Source organism: Triticum dicoccoides, chromosome 1A, assembly GCF_002162155.2.
Source record: "Triticum dicoccoides isolate Atlit2015 ecotype Zavitan chromosome 1A, WEW_v2.0, whole genome shotgun sequence".
Classification (NCBI taxonomy): Eukaryota; Viridiplantae; Streptophyta; class Magnoliopsida; order Poales; family Poaceae; genus Triticum; species Triticum dicoccoides.
Window position 1 is genome coordinate 62,915,192 of NC_041380.1, and position 17,441 is coordinate 62,932,632.

At 45.5% G+C, this 17,441-nt stretch overlaps 1 pseudogene; it reads left to right on the forward strand.

Moving 5' to 3' along the window:
* Window positions 1-2,109: 2,109 nt before the first annotated feature.
* On the forward strand, window positions 2,110-14,394 carry LOC119351261 (annotated as a pseudogene).
* The last annotated feature ends 3,047 nt before the right edge of the window (window positions 14,395-17,441 follow it).

Consider the following 17,441-nt stretch of genomic DNA (forward strand, 5'->3'; position numbering starts at 1 on the left):
CTTCATGACTTATACATGTTCCTATGACTATGAGATTATGCAACTCCCGTTTGCCGGAGGAACACTTTGCGTGCCACCAAACGTCACAACGTAACTGGGTGATTATAAAGGATCTCTACAGGTGTCTCCAAAGGTACATGCTGGGTTGGCGTATTTCGAGATTAGGATTTGTCACTCTGATTGTCGGAGAGGTATCTCTGGGCCCTCTCAGTAATGCACATCACATAAGCCTTGCAAGCATTGCAACTAATGAGTTAGTTGTGAGATGATGTATTACGAAACGAGTAAAGAGACTTGCCGGTAACGAGATTGAACTAGGTATTAAGATACCGACGACCGAATCTCGGGCAAGTAACATACTGATGACAAAGGGAACAACGTATGTTGTTATGCGGTCTGACCGACAAAAGATCTTCGTAGAATATGTAGGAGCCAATATGAACATCCAGGTTTCGCTATTGGTTATTGATCGGAGACGTGTCTCGGTCATGTCTACATTGTTCTCGAACCCGTAGGGTCCACACGCTTAAGGTTACGATGACAGTTATATTATGAGTTTATGCATTTTGATGTACCGAAGTTTGTTCGGAGTCCCGGATGTGATCACGGACATGACGAGGAGTCTCGAAATGGTCGAGACATAAAGATTGATATATTGGAAGCCTATATTTGGATATCGGAAGTGTTCCGGGTGAAATCGGGATTTTACCGGAGTACCGGGAGGTTACCGGAACCCCCCGGGAGGTATATGGGCCTTAGTGGGCCTTAGTGGAAGAAGAGTAGAGGCGGCCAGGGCTGGGCCGCGCGCCCCTCCACCCCTAGTCCGAATAGGACAAGGAGAGAGGGGGCCGGCGCCCCCTCCTTCTCCCTCTCTCTCTCTCTCTCTCTCTCTCTCTCTCTCTTTTCCCACCTCACGAATCCTATTCCAACTCGGAAAAGGGGGGGAGTCCTACTCCCGGAGGGAGTAGGACTCCTCTTGGCGCACCCTATGATGGCCGGCCGACCTCCCCCTCTTGAACCTTTATATACGGAGGCAGGGGCACCCCATAGAGACACAAGTTGATCCACGTGATCATATTCTTAGCCGTGTGCGGTGCCCCCTTCCACCATAGTCCTCAATAATATTGTAGCGGTTCTTAGGAGAAGCCCTGCGACGGTAGTACATCAAGATCGTCACCACGCTGTCGTGCTGACGGAACTCTTCCCCAACACTTTGCTGGATCGGAGTCCGGGGATCGCCATCGAGCTGAACGTATGCTAGAACTCGGAGGTGCCGTAGTTTCGGTGCTTGATCGGTCGGGCCGTGGAGACGTACGGCTACATCAACCAAACGCTTCCGTTGTCTATCTACAAGGGTACGTAGATCATACGCTCCCCTCTCGTTGCTAGGCATCACCATGATCTTGCATGTGCGTAGGAATTTTTTTGAAATTACTACGTTCCCTAACATGGCGATGGTTGGACAAGACTTTGGGGAATCAAGGTACCATCAAAGCTCAAGGTCTTCCTGTGGAGATTTGCTAGGCGTACCACTCCGACGGCCGCACTTTTGCATCACCGAAACATGGCGGATTCGACCGCATATTGCCTATGCAGAGCTGAAGACACTTGGAGACACGCGTTGTTAAACTGCACTGTTTCTCGAAGCGCATGGGCACTGTCTTCTGAACATATTATTGATGTGCTGAACAGAAACGAGGAACCAGATCCGAAGAGGTGGCTTTTCTTCATGCAAGAGGCGCTACCTAATGATGAGTTTACAAACTTTGTGGTCACTCTTTGGGCACTGTGGGGAGCACACTGCAAGGCAATCTATGAGCATATCAATCAGAGCCCGTCTTCTGTTCAAGCATTTGTACACTCATACGTGAATGAACTCAACGCATTGCAGTCCATCAAATCGACTCAGATCGCAAGACCTGCGCCACGACGATCAGGTTGGATCGCTCCACCTGGGGGGCTGGCAAAGTTTAATGTTGATGCTGCAGTGGGGAGAGGAAGAGGACATGGAGCTGTAGCAGCGATTTCTAGAGATTCAGACGGACACTTCTTGGGAGCCTCGGCTGTGTGGTCTTCAGAGGTATATCAGAACCGGCGACTCTCGAATGCATGGCGATCAGGGAGGCTCTAGCTCTAGCTGATGATTTGAACGTGGCAAACATCCAGGTGGCCTCCGATGCGAAGGTGGTGGTACAAGATATCCAAGAGAAGAACCCGACAGAGTATGGTGCGATCATACGTGAAATAATAGAGCATACACTATCTTTCCAAGTCTGTAATATTTCTCACGAATTTAGGAGCTCGAATATCGAGGCTCACAAGCTCGCGAAGCATGCATTATCCCTTTCGGCTGGCCGACATGTTTGGTTGGGACAGCCGGACGGTCTTTCTTTCATCCCTGTAAACATTGTGACGTCGGAATAAAAAGCTTTGGGGTTTGTCTCAAAAAAAGAGAGAGAAGGAAATAGCGGCCAGGCCATCCGTGCCACATTCCTCAATTGCAGGCCGGAGTATATATGGTTTTCCTGTTAGCTGATGAATCAACTCGTGAGGACACCAATATCCGGAGGAGGCGAATTCACGGCAACTCCTGAGCCGTCAGCTACCAAATTCAGGCTGACCAACTCTTCTCGGGCCTCGGCCGATCTACGCGGGAGCAATGGGGCCATGGGGGTGAGTTCATTCTCCTCTTTTCCTTGGCGGATCTTTTGTTTTCAGAGAGAACACGTTATATAGATCTGTAATCAAAGTTGAAAATTTTCCACTTCTACATCAAAATTGTAGTATATTTGATAATTGCAATTTTTGGGTTGCAAACGAATATGTCAAGTCTGAGTGTCTTGCGCCGTTGAAATTACATGCTTGCAACTGTCTAGATGTTGCGTATCCGAGAATATCATTTTTTTTGCTTATTTGCGACTAGTGTGGAATCAACTCTAATTTGTATTCATGCCAAATGCAGAAAGGCAAGAAAGTTGATGCGCTCAGCGCATTGCCTGATGACGTTCTGGTCAACATTCTTGACCGACCCACTGTCCGCGATGCTGCAAGAACCAGCATCCTCTCCAGACGGTGGACTAAACTCTGCGCCAAGCTGTCTTGGCTTATAATAAGCGCTTAGCACTTCCTGCCCAAGGGCGTGTCATGCACCGACATCTCTGATGTTGAATTGGTTCGCATCAATGAAGCCGTGGTTCAAGCGATAGAGAGCATACTGACACGCAGAAATCCTGGAGAACACACCATCCGCCGATTTTTTGTCCAAAAGGACCCACTGGCAAACAGAATTGCCAAAAAGGACCACATGCCGAAAACATTGCCAAAAAGGACCCCCTCACTAGTGGCGGCAGGCGACACGTGTCACCTGCCGCCACGCCAGGAGGCGGCGGGCCCTGCCGCCACAACAGGAGGCGGCCGCGCGGGGTATAACGTTATCTGCATAGTGTCTATCGCCGGGACGGAACGGGGCGGGCCTTGCGGGCCCTGCCGCCACAAGACGAGGCGGCCGGCGCTGGTCCTGTCGCTCGCAGGCCGACAGACTCTTATGCACGGAAAGCGAGACGTGGGCCAGACCGCCACTGTAGGGGGGCGGCGACACTGTTGCTGCTGCATGCGCGCCGACAGCCTCACTGTTGCAGACAATGCTAATTCCCACGCGCGGGAATCCGATGCTGTAGAGGGCGGGAATCTACGCCTTTTATTTCTTTATTCGCGATGATTCTGCTGCCCGTGAGCTGGCTTTTGCGTCTGCTTTGTATGCACCCGCACTGATTCCGCTGTGTTGCTGCCTAGGGACTCAACTGCCTTTTGCTTGAGTGGACGTGACGGCACTACGGGAATCATTCACCCAGTGCTGGCTTTTGCTTCAAAGGACGCGATGGTACTGCAGAAATACACTCACTCGCTGCGGGAATCCGAGGCTGTGGTAGGTGAGTTTATCCTGTTGTGCCGACACTACAGGAATCCTCTTCCTTTTATATACTATGCTTCTGCTCCGTGCGCAAGCACACTGTCTCTGGCCTCCTCTTCTGCTCTCTAAGTGGTAAGAACAGAGAGAAAGAAATACTCACTAAGCACTTCCACTCGTGATTTAGGGCGATTTAGAGTTGGATTTTGAATATGCTGAAGTGGAAGAAAAGATAGATGAAGGTAAGGTCTATCCATTTTTGTTGGTTTCGTTCGCATGCATGATGTTTTTACTCTTTTTGTTTAGTTCATAACTATGTATTCTCTGTTTTGTTAGGCATTATTTCATCACTTTTTGGAGTCATTTAGAGCTTTAGGAGTACGATTTGCCTAGCGAAGTGAACTACGAAGTTGAAGATCAAGGTATGAGTTTTGCAATAAATTGATTTTTTTGTGCATGCAGGGTGGTAATTGGTTAGTCTTTTAACTCGTCATTAGCTATGCAATGTTAGTGCTTAGAGGTTAGAAATAATTTCAGACGACAGATGTAGCATTTATAATATATTTTTTAGAAGAGTAGGTTGAAGATGTTTTATCAATGTTAGGTGCGTCCATTAGTATTGACATGCGAGAAATCTTAATACGGTAATTAAGAAAAACTTATACTGTAATTGTTCATTGCATGTGGTATGTTATTTCATGTGGTATGTTTATTAATAAGTCTATAGTTAGGAAGCCGTAGGTCTACTTTGTTATGTCGCAATAATCTAAATTTTATATATTACGATAATGTGCTAATGTACTTGATGATGTATGTAATTAGGTAAAATACTTCATCTTAATAGCAAACAAGGAGGAGATGACGTGATTGAAGAAATTGTGTTTCCATCTTCGCTGTCCCTTTTGAGGTGATGACCACATACATGCAAGTGCTATTTTCATACTTTTGATAGCAGAAAGAAAAATCCATGTGTAATATTGATGTTTATATGATAATAGGTTGACTGTGTTCATATAATACTGGTGACGGATATTTATTCGAACTATTTGGACTCTTAATTGCATTCGCAAGCACATCCATATTGGAGCTAAGGTATAAAATGACACCTTAATGTTGTTAATATTTTTTATATTGATGTACTGTTGTGAATAATGTGCATGCCCCTGCAAATATTATTATTTGTAAATAAATGATTGTTATCGTATGATATGAAAAAAAATTATAAAGCCGGAAGAAATTAAATGTTTTACTCATATGATATTAAAATGTTATTACCGTACTATTATTTTTTGTGGTTGTTTGAATAGCGAGTAATTACCCTCGGTTTTGTCATAACCTGTTGTAAGAAAATTAGCTTTTACTAATAGTCGTTTTTTCAAAAGCTCGGTTTTTGCATGTTACGAGAACCAGTTTACGATATTTTAGGGGTAGTTAGAGAAAAGCAAACAGAGTTTTAGTTTGTGACGCTAGTAGACGAGTTTGAGAACAATTAGATCTCTAAATACTAGTTAACCAAACAACCCCGGAAAGTCTAAGCAAATGATTCTAGAAACAAACCGAATATTTGTAACGAAAATACGATTATTATTTTAGTCGTATGATATGTAAATGTTGTCATCGTACTACTACTAAATGTTCTGTTACTAATTGTTTGCAATGTAAATATGTATGTTGGTTAGGTACTATGGAAAATTTAGTAGTGTACTATGGGAACGTCTTACGCGACGGTCCATTGGGGGTGGATGTGTCCTTGTGCGAGTCGACTATAGTTGTAGTGAGAGACATGGTCAACGTGGGTTACACAACAGTTAGAAGGTGCATCCGAGCGGTGTTTGGCCCAGAGATGCAGGAGAAAAAAAATGACAATGGAGGCCTTCGTCGTTGACGGAGGAAATGATGGGACAGTTGCCCGTTGGGGTTTGCGGCCGGTCACAGGTGATCGGTCGTGGGGGTCGTACATGAGGTTTGCAAGCAATCCCAATAACTCAATGTATGGTCAGCCGATGGTGTATGTGGAGTTCATTTCAGTCACTGATGTTGCCGGATGCAGTAGCAGGGGTGGTGAGGTCGAGTTGGCCATCACATCAGCCCCTAGCGTCGGCCCATCAGAACCGACGGGCGGCCAGCCTGTGTATGACACAGGATATTGGTCTGCGGCCGTTGACATGAGCGAACACGTGGAGGGATTGCTGGAGGCGCTAGATGATGATGATCATTCTTCTGCGTCTTCAGAGTCAAGCGAAGAAGAAGATGTTCCTCCTCAGAGGGGGGTCGCGGCGGCACTGCAACCTGGGTTTTTACAGGATATGAGCATCACCAACGAATTTCACTCTGCTTCTGGCCTAGGAGCAGGGAGCCTGGAGGTTGGGTAAGTTTTCCCCAGACAAGAAGTCTGCTTACCAGGCAATGGGTAGCTATGCAATCGGCATCCACCGCCAACATAGAGTGAAGCAGTCTGATAAAAAAGAGTTGAAGGTCATATGCATCCACACCGCGAAAGGTTGCCGCGGAAGAGTTCTCGCTAGACTGAAGCCTGGGGTATGTCAATCATGGCATATCACAAAAATAGTGGAGCATACCTGTGAGCAAACTGGGACTCTTTCAGATCACTGCAATGTGACAGCAAAATATGTGGCACAGACGATGGAAACAATTGTGCAGGGAAGTCTCAATATTAGTGTTAGGGCTCTGCAAAAAGATGCAGGGGATCTAATTGGATTCCCTGTTAGCTACAGCAAGGCTAGGCGTGCGAAGGAAAATATATTCAAGAACTTGTATGGTACCTATGAGGAGGCATATTCTTATGCCCCTAGAATGCTTCATCAAATAGCAAGTGCTAATAGGGGGACTCAAGTTTGGCGGAGAGAACGTCCAAACCCAATGAACCTGGGTGAGCTAATCCTGGACCGCTTATTCTAGACATTCGCCCAGACTATACAAGCCTTCAGGCACTGTCGCCCGGTATTATCTGTTGATGGTACCTTTCTCACTGGAAAGTACAAGGGCACACTATTGGTGGCGATTGCAGCGGATGCAAATAATCATCTTCTTCCTATTGCATATGCATTGGTCGAGAGCGAGAACAAAGATAGCTGGTTGTGGTTCCTGAGCTGCATGAAGATTGGTGTCGTGAAAGAGCGTAAATGTGTTTGCATCATCTCTGATCGCAACACTGGATTATTAAGCGCTCTTGAAATAATTAAGGTGTCGGAAGAAGAGTGGGGATGGCCCGATCTAGAGGAAAGGTGGTGCATGAGGCATTTGACAGCAAACTTTTACTCTAAATTCAAAAACAAGGATTGATTCAAGTTATTCAAGAGGATGTGCATGAAAAAAATTGAAGCCAAAATGAATGCGATCTGGGCAGGTATCAATGGTGAGATCGACCGCGCGGCCTTGCCGCAGAGAGAAGACCGGAGGGGTCGTGGGACGCCCATAAATTTGAGCCAGTGGATCCGTGAGAATTGCCCTCATTTGGACAAGTGGGCGCAGGCTCACGACACCGGGGCTCGGTATGGAATAATGACCAACAACATGTTAGAGGTGTACAATGGTGTTCTTAAAGGGGTGCGAGCACTGCCTATCACAACCCTAATTGAAGAAACTTGGAACCGGACCCTGTCATACTTTGCAGACAGGGTCACCGTCGCCAAAGCACAAGTTGAATTGAACAAGCCATGGTCCGAGAAGATGCAAAGACATCTGGACGAGAAAGCAAAGAAGTCCCAAAGTCATGGCTGCAGGAAAGTGGACGCACTTAGGAATAAGTGGGAGGTCAATGTGCGAGCCAAGTACGTTAAGGGTCACCACAGAGGATCAAAAAAGCAAGCTGTCACCCTTGGCTCAACCTCCTGTGAGTGCACTTGTAACAAGCCCAAACTTGAGGGCTACCCTTGCAGTCATGTGCTCCGGGCGGCTGCTGATCAAAAAATCAGCGTCGAGCCATACATACCGCCATACTTCAACATGTACAATCTGTACAACACTTGGAACGGTGAGTTCTGGGCTTGGGGCATTGATATGAACTACAAAATGTTGTGGCCAGATGGGCCGAAATGGGTTCCGAACACCGACTTGATGAGAACCACAAAGGGACGACGTCAGTCTAGGCGTCATCGCAATGAAAAGACATCTGTTTGCGTATTTGTTGTGGCTGCTCGGAAATCTATTTCCAAATTCACATGGGGACGTTGTTGTCCCTGGTCTCATCTACATTGCAGAGAATATGGTAGATGAACCTTTACCCGAGCAGCCAAAATACAGCTTCGGTTCTGCCATGCTATCTCATACATACAGAGGCTTGTGTGATGCCACGCAAAAAACCTCTTTCGCACAAAAAGCTCCATTACTTTGTGTCGCCTATGAGTTTCTACAGTTGTGGTCCTGGGAATACCTCCCTGTAGGATGACCTCGTATAGTACAACCCGTATACCCATATGACTTTAGCGAGGGTGCCAGCGCAACTATGGCCACCAGGTGGACAAAGGCACGGAAACGTTGGTCTCCAGATATTGCGAAAAATTGTTACCCTATGTACCACCAGTAGTTTGAGATACTTGATGAGGCAGAAGTCACATAGAACCCGTGGACTCAGGACCAGCTACAAATGGTCTTTGATGCTCGACACTTCACACCAGGCATGTTGACCGATAGTGCATTCTGGCTGACTCGCTGCAACTTATTGTTCCTATGGTGTGTTGAGCCTTACAACCCAGAGCGTGTAATGAGACAGTTCGGTCTCTATCAAGAAATTCTACCACCTTTTCCCAGACGTATCGACGAGGAGACACATAAGTAAGATGTGACATCCCTAAATAGTTAGTGTCATTTTTAATTTACTAAACTCACACTTCGTTACATAATTTGCAGGCTAACCAATATGGGCAGGGGTTGGAGTTTATACGATTGGAGGGAAGAGAACATTGAATGGGTACACAAGTGGGAAAATGAAGCGCTAGCAGATATAGTGCATCAACTTAGGTATATTTTATTTACATTATTTTATGTACATTATTTTATTACGATGATCATACGATGCGTGAAGATGCTTTGCTTTCATCACAACGGTTTATGTAATTATTTAATTTTGCAGACCATACGATGGAAGTACAGATCAAGCGTACAAGCAGTGGTACTGCATGAACACACGTGCTAGCCTAGCCAGTCAGCCAACTACTATACCAACACATCTCACACACGAGGAGCAGGCGCGGAGACATGTTGAGCTGCATGCAGCTTACTATCATGGCCAGATGGTAATCACTTGTAACTTTTTTATGTCCATCATTTCATAATCATTTGAACTAAATAACATCCAAATATTGTTCAGCTTCAAAATTGCAATGAAGTAGGGCAGATGGCTACGGATAGCATGCCGGGCCAGGGCCCATCTCGCAAGACATTCCAGAAACGTTTTCAACAATACGTGGCAAAGAAGTTCAGATGCGGTAGAGGCGACGACGTTGTCACTGGAGCATACAACATGCCGGTAGCGAGGTCAGCCAGACCGAGTGCGGCGCCGTCGTCCAGACCGAGCGAGGCGCGTATGAGCCATGGGCAGTGCGGGGAGGGTCCGAGTACTAGAACGACATTGCCACGACACGACTCATCTCTGCCACTGCATCGCTCTTTTTCGATGCAGCTTCGTCAGGGGCAGACTTCTTAGGACCATGGCACGGGCTTGGATTCGATGCCCGAGCAGTTTCTTTCCCCTAACCCATATGCGTACACAGGATATGATGCATACACCCAAGGTGAGGGATCTTAGCTGTATCTCTCCACGCGAGGGATCCCCATGCCCGAGGAGACTCGTGTACCAGATTTAAACCAGCACCACGTACAATGGCCAGACAGTATAGGAGAGGGATCTGATCAGGTAGTCATGTTTACATTTCAATGCATTTACAATGATATCATATATTATCCTCTAACAGTTTGTTTACAATGTTTTTATGTGCAAGACATACCTGATGTTAATTGGGGCGATGAGAACACCCAACGTGGCGTCAACACAGGCCTCCGGGGAGCATCACATGATCATGACGTCAACACAGGCCTCTGGGGAGCATCACATGATCATGGCGACACGGTTACATCATTAGTTACAGAGTTCTTCGGAGGGGACGTTATTGGCCCATCTTTATCCCCGCGGAGTCACAACCATACGCCTACAATTACGCTTTAGATTCGCAACAAGGATTCGCGACTCCACCACCTACGCAGGACTCGCAGACACATGAAGCCGAATTCGAGTACGGTCGCGGTCTTCGTGTAACTCGGCCACCTAATCGCTTGTCGCCTTCCGGTCGTAAGGAAAGTCCAGGTGGTCATCGTAAAGTAGAGTGATTCATCTATCCACATGCGCGACCCATTGTATCTACATATGTCTGTATCAGACTTTTCGATTTGAATATCTATGTATGCTGAAATAAAAGTGCACCAGTCAGGAACAATTTTTCCCGCCTATATCTCCCGCCATACTATCCCGCTCCACTCTTTTGCTTATGTTAGGCTGAAATGATTTTTTTTTAATTTTGGCTGATGAATACTGTGCAACCATTGCCCATCTTAGACATTGGAAAAATATATTTTCAGGCAACGCTTTCCCCTCAATATTTTCCCGCCAACGCTTTCCCTCCATATGTTCCCGCCACCCGTTTCCCGCCAACCCCTTCCCGCCATATCTTCCTGCCACCCGTTTCCCGCCAACCCCTTCCCGCCATATGTTCCCGCCAACCCTTTCCCGCCATACCGCAGTCGTTCTTTCCCGCCATTTTCTCCTCTCTACCTATAAAACTCCCTTCAGACGGAGGTTGATAATCATTCGAGTGTAGTGTAGGCGAGATGTCCCATTATCCTTTCGATCGTAGTTTTCACCTTGGGATGAGCAGCACTCTTCTGAGGCTAGCTACCGATTTCAAGATGGATAATAGGATAGTTCCATGGGACGAACGGTAGTGACACCATAATGAATGAGTTGGCTCACCAATTACGTAGGTCTGGGTGGCCTGAAAGGACCTATGAGGAGGTACGCAAAGAACTTCTTAGGTTGAATGCAAGGTGGAAGAAGGTAGTGGAGCCGAAGAGTGAAACTTTTAGAAGGACTGCAGAAAAGCATCCATTTTTATGGACTGAGGAGAGCGAGGACGAAGATGATATCTTCATGCCGCCGCTTCCGGGTTCTGCATCGTCAAAGGGCAAGAGTTCTGCATCGTCCAAGGGCAAGAGTACTGCATCCTCGAAGGGCAAGAGTTCTTCATCGTCCAAGGGTAAGAGTTCTGCATCCTCGAAGGGCAAGATTTCTGCATCGATGGAGGATGACGATGATGCCTTCATGTAGTTTTTAAGTTGTATTCCAGTTGTAACGTTTAATTCAGATGTACTTGCATTATTAGTTTGTACTCTCTTATTGTAAGGCATTATGTTCTATCTTAATTTTATTTTGTAGTTGTTGCACGATGTTCGATAATTAGTGGAGGGAAAGAAAATGCCACTACTTTATTCTAAAACTATATTTTTTCCATCACGACAAGGTACAACTGAAAATAAGATACAACACGACAAGGTACAACTGAAAATAAGATACATCGTAGAATTTAAATAAAGCTACATTTAACTACTGAAATAAAGCTACATTAAACTGCAGAAATAAAGATACAAATGATTGCGAAATTTAAAATACTACCACAGGAATCTACTGAGTCCAACGTGGATATTTTCCTTTTCCATCGCTAGCTTCTTCTGCTGTTTTGGCCTGACGAGCCCTTTCTTTCTTTCTCTGCCTCTCCGCCTCACGAGCCTCCTTTCGCTGTCGTTCCTGCTCCTCCATGCGACGAGCCTCTTCCCTGTTTTTCTTTCCTAAATCCTGAAAAAATCGGTGTTGCTCCGCATAGTATTCCTTTAACTCTCTCTCTTGCTCTGCTTTCTCCTCAGCTTCCGCCTTCTCGCGTCGCTCTTCCGCATAGAAACTATTTCACGAATCTCAGTCACTGCCCAAGCCGACATCTCTGTGTCAATCCAACGATAGTACATGTACAGAGGCAGAGGAGAATACAACAAGAAACCAGAATGTTATTAAAGAATCTATCAAAATACCAACAATATCTATTTGTGATGGTTAAAGCATACCGGAGGCTTGTCGTACTCTGAAATAGCTATGGGTGGATCTTCCTCATAATTGGTGCACATGAAAAACTTCATGCCCAACCAATCTGAAAAATCCGTAACCTCCTTCACCTTGCAAAGATCGCCACACCAACACCGCAGGACTGCCACCCCCGGAGGCAAACTTGCATTCTTCATTTTCCTCGGCCTAATGCTTTGATCCGAGCAAGGCAAACTCATACCGACTGAAAAAATGTGTTACATACTTTGCGTAGTGCCGATTTCGAGGATGGCTGGACGAGAGCCTCGGTGTCTCCTTTTATAAGCTCAGACGATAAATGATGGCGAGAAAATTAAGCGGGGAAATTTAGGATCCCTGTAGTGTCGGCACAACAGCTTCCCGCAGCATCGGATTCCCAGTGCCATCGCATCCGTTGAGGCAAAAGAAGCAAAGCCAGGACTGATTTCCGGGAGAAACAACCAAAAGCGTCCATATTCTCGCGCGTCGGAGTCACCGCCGTCAGTGTCGCTGTCGCGCCTTGGAATCAGCGCCGTTTACGCACTGTCGCACGTGCAGCAGCACAAGACATGCCGCCTCGGCTGGTGGCGGCGTGGCCCACCTGCTGGGCCCGCGCGCAGCAGGCCGTGTCGGCCGGGGAGTGACAACGGCAGCGGCGGCCGCGGCCGGGCCCACCTGGCGCGGCCCGTTCCGTCGCGGCACGCTGCACTGTGCAGAAGCCGTTGTGCCCCGCGCGGCCGCCTCCTGCGGTGGCGGCCGGGCCCGCCGTCTCATGGCGTGGCGGCAGGTGACACATGTCGCCTGCCGCGCCTGCCGCCACTTGTGAGGGGGTCTCTTTTGTCAATTTCGTCCGTAGGGGGTCTCTTTTAGCAATTCCAGTGGGCAGAGGGTCTCTTTCGACAAAAAATCCTGGAGAGAGCATACTGACACGCAGAATCCTGAAGAACACACCATCCACCTTCTGTCGACCACGTTCTACTTGAGAGACGATGTCCCCATATCCATTGGGCATGCTGTTTGTCATGCCATGATGGCACACTTGGTCGAGGATGTCAAATTCAGTGTTATGACAGGGACGTATGACATCATTGACATGGTTGAGGATGATCTGGTCACCTCCGCGAGAAATTTCATGCTGTTCTTTGATGCCTGTCCAAGTGAGTTTGGTGGTCTCACTGCCCTCGACCTCGAGAATTTGAGATTTGGTGAATCAGACATATCCAATGTCCTCATCACTTGCAAGCGGTTGAAGCGTCTTCGTTTGTACAATTGCGACTCTGGTGATTGCAGCACACTGCCAGTTGAACATTCTCATCTCAGTGAGCTTAGTATTGTCCACTGTAGTCTCGAACGAGTTATGCTGAACTGGCTCCCTCAACTCACAAGGATGGTCTTTGAAGGCTGGCTGCAATTCCAAGATCCACTGTTCATTGGTCATGTCCCATTGCTGGAGGCTGTAAGCCTCACAAATCTCAGCCTTAGTTACCACAAGATGGTGAAGTTAAGTGAGTTTCTTAGTGGTAGCTCTATACGAGACCTGAAGTTGCGATTTTGTTCCGAAAAGGTAAGTCGTGATTGCTGCTTTGCGAGCTGTGTGCCTTCACTTTTTCTCTGCCCATCTCATCATGTGCTTGTTCGTTGCAGATTTGGGTGCAGCCAGAATGTCCGACGCAATGTTTGGCATTTGTTTTCCGCCAACTAAGGTTTTTGAATATAGTTGATCTTCCTGAAGGGTATGATCTCACCTGGACAATGTATTTTCTTGAAGCTGCGCCCTTACTGAAGGAGCTATACATAACGGTATGTGTTTACCTAAAGATATTTTTTTTGGCCACATGGGCTTAAGTTTTTGCAATATTGTCTCACCAGATACCAAAGGTGGCTGCTCTATTGACAATTTATTTTCGTCTTTGCCCTTTTTGCTGCCATGCAGGTATGGGATCATGAGTGTAAAATGGAAATGGACGAGGAGAAGAGGAAAGAAGAATCATATAGTGAGAACAAGGGTGTAGAGTGGGACTCAGCCGCGGCAGATTTCCAACACCACAGTTTGGTCACACTCGTCATGTTTGGCTTTGAATCTGAAGATTGCTTTGTGAGTTATGTCAGACGTGTTCTCGCGGCGGCAGTCAATCTAGAGGATGTGTTCCTGTGTTGTGGGTTGGAGTGTGACAATTGCCCGGACAAGAAGCCTGGCAGGTACCCCTGGACTAAAAGGCAGAGGATCTCACTGAAGAAGAGAATGACCGCTGGGATTGAGTCGTTTGCCATATTTCACTATGCTACTAACATGAGGACTAATCATCTAAAAAGAAGGGAGTACCCAAAGTGCTCACTGCTGGAGGCAAAAAATGATTTTCTCTGAGGTAGAAAGGTGTTGATTTAACAGTGAAGTGTGTTACAAGTGTTGTCACTTTTGGTTGTTAGTTTGTTTTAGTTTTTATTGTGACCGCATGAACCGTATCATTAAGTTGTTAACACAAGAACTGTTATTATTTGCTTGCACTTTGCATCCAAGAACATCAGCACACAGCCATTAATTAGTGATGTGTATTTCTGGAGTCTTGAGAATAGTTTTTGTTTAATCAAGCTTGAAAAGGATTATATGAAATCTTGTTTTCAAATATCTCAACGGCAGAGTTCAACTTGTGACCACTGAAATTTGGTGACTCAGAAGCCTTTACCTAATTATTAGGTGCTGTCTGGAGCTTCAAAGTTCAGGTTGAGATTGCTTAGTGTTTTCGTGGAGCAGGATACAATTCTGCTATCTACCCTATGAAAACCATACCATTTCATGGTCCACTGAATGAACAAGTGTTGGGAAAGGCATAGAACTGCTAGCATCTTAGAATGTTTGAATTGACAACCTGATGTTTTAGTGTAAGAATAGTACACATACATTTGTTTGATAGTTTGCACAGAATCTTGAAAATCAAGCAGAACTGAAAACCCTGGAGATGTCACAAACTATCATATCGAGTTATCGACCTATGATCGTGCACATCATGCTTATTTTCTACATTCAGTTTTAATGTATGCAACCATTTCTATACTGATTTCCAAATGGGATGATTACTTTCATGTTCACCCTAGCAGCTTTGACAAAACACTCTACCATCTAAGCAAGGACAGCAAAGGCCAGTCATCATCCAATTTATCAAAGGAGTAAATGAATAATTTGCATAGCCGAAACATGTAAAATAATAGCTTGAAAAAATTACCACAGTGCAGGTTGGCATGAAACATTAAAGCAAGCCCGTTATGCATTCCTGCTCTCTTGCATATACTGAAGTACAGTACAGTTTGATTTCTTTTTTGCGAAAATAATAATAATTCGAGAATACGGAGTTAGCAATTTTGAAAAAAACAAGAGACTTTGACATGGGCCCTAAGAGACAAGAGAGCTGCAGGATATATCCAATAGTTATTAAGAGATAAATACCAGTATACCGACCAGAACCACCGGATGAACAAGGGATCCTAATAGTAGTCATAAAAGGTGGATCATTGATTAAACCAATTACATTTCTAGTTCACTGGTTGGTGCAGTTAACAAGCTGAACTGCTGGTTTCTAAGTATTTTGCGACATATTTTTTTATGAAATGTTGCATATATAACTGAAATTGAACTCGTGGATTTCTGTGCATGTAATTTCTCATAATTGATCTGCTTATTAGAAATTTAGAATATTGGCAAAGGTGAAGATGAGCCAGGGCGGGCACCTCTATGTGACACATGCTTGGTTCCAAATCGAAAGACTGGGATATATGGTTGGCTGAGGGGCTATGGTTTTAATGGAGTGTGATTGATGCTTCCTGGTAGCAGGAGAAGAATGGCGTCTCTGATGTGGTTTTCTGCTAGTACTCCGTGCTAGTAGATTTCAAGAGCGCAAGATTTCTTAATGCGAAGCCTGTAGTTTTCATCTAAGAAAAACATGTAGCTTTAGTTTCTCTTCATCCTTTGTATTACAACAACCTCTTGCAAACTCGTTGTCACAGCTTATGGAGTACAATTTTTTTTTTGCCAGAATTCTTTAACCTGATATCTGCTGCAATGATGTGTTGTAAAAGAGCCCAGTTTCCCCGGAGAGATGTTTTTGGCATAAAAGCAATCCTCCGTAGAGCCACCGGCAATGGGCAAACTCCAATGAATTAAAAGAAGCGAGCAGTGCTTTGCTATAATTGTAACTGGATTAGCTATATGAATTTGATTTCAAAATGTATAACAAACTCAGAACTGACGAACATGCCCAATAGCTCATGCTGATTGCTCATTCTTTGCGGCGTGTGGGGGGACAGAAGCAACGACGGAGCTGCGCAATGATGGAGCTTCGGCGAGAGGACCAGGTTTTGCAACTTGCAAGCAGTGCAGTGTCACCGTGTCCTCGATCTTATTATTTGGCTACCAGACAGCTGGACAAGTCATAGGAGGATGTATAGTAGGGACAGTGTGACTGATGGCTAATCGTGTTGCATAAAAATCACTAGGAAGCAACTATATTTTGCAGCACGTAGTCGCTTGCCCACCAGATCTCTCCACTCTCGTAGCATCATTAGGTCTTAGTGGACCAGTTTAGCAAGTGTCCACAATTAGCATTATCCGCTTACGACATACCCGAAGATGCACGCACCTGGCACAAAATGAAGATGCTAATCTTTTGCCCATGTATCCCCATTCATTACATTCTAGCCAAGTGACCGAGATCACATTAGAGCGTGGCGTATAGGCTAATCGGAGCAGAATTTCCTGGTGGTGAGAGAAGGGACGAGGCAAAGCGAAAATAATTGCGTCGGCAGAGTAGGAGGGAGAGGTACATCGATGACATTTTTCTTCATGTGCATGCTGTAGTTCAGGCGATTCATTGGAAATTCCTGGTGCCTTCTATGCCTATGGATATCAAACTCATATCGAGACAAAGCAAATAGCACACCAATCAGGGTTGAAATATTGTAAGACACATGAGTAAAATGAGGAATGCGCTTTTTATCATTTGCTTGCAAAAGCCTTGCTCCTTGTAGAAGACATGGGCGGTGGAACAGTGACATAAATCCATTGGTCCTTTGGTAGGTCAATATCTAAGAATCTCGTGACTTTGTCCTTTTGTAGGTCAGAAGTATGAGACTTTGCTTTATTAATCGTTCGTTCATACAAGCGATGAATTTTCTTAGCCTTTCCTTTTGAAAAGAAAGTTTTTTCTTGATTAGTATGATTTTTCTTGAGTACTATAAAGTTCATGAAAATATAGCCCATCGGCAAATGTTTCATCCTCACGAGAAAAACTGAGCTAAGTAGAACAATATCATGTAGGTCTGGTCATATGTGATTGTGGACTATACTCATACATTTTGTAGAACTATATTATTTATGTATATAATCACAGATTCACAGTTGCAGAAATCGCAAGAGTTTAG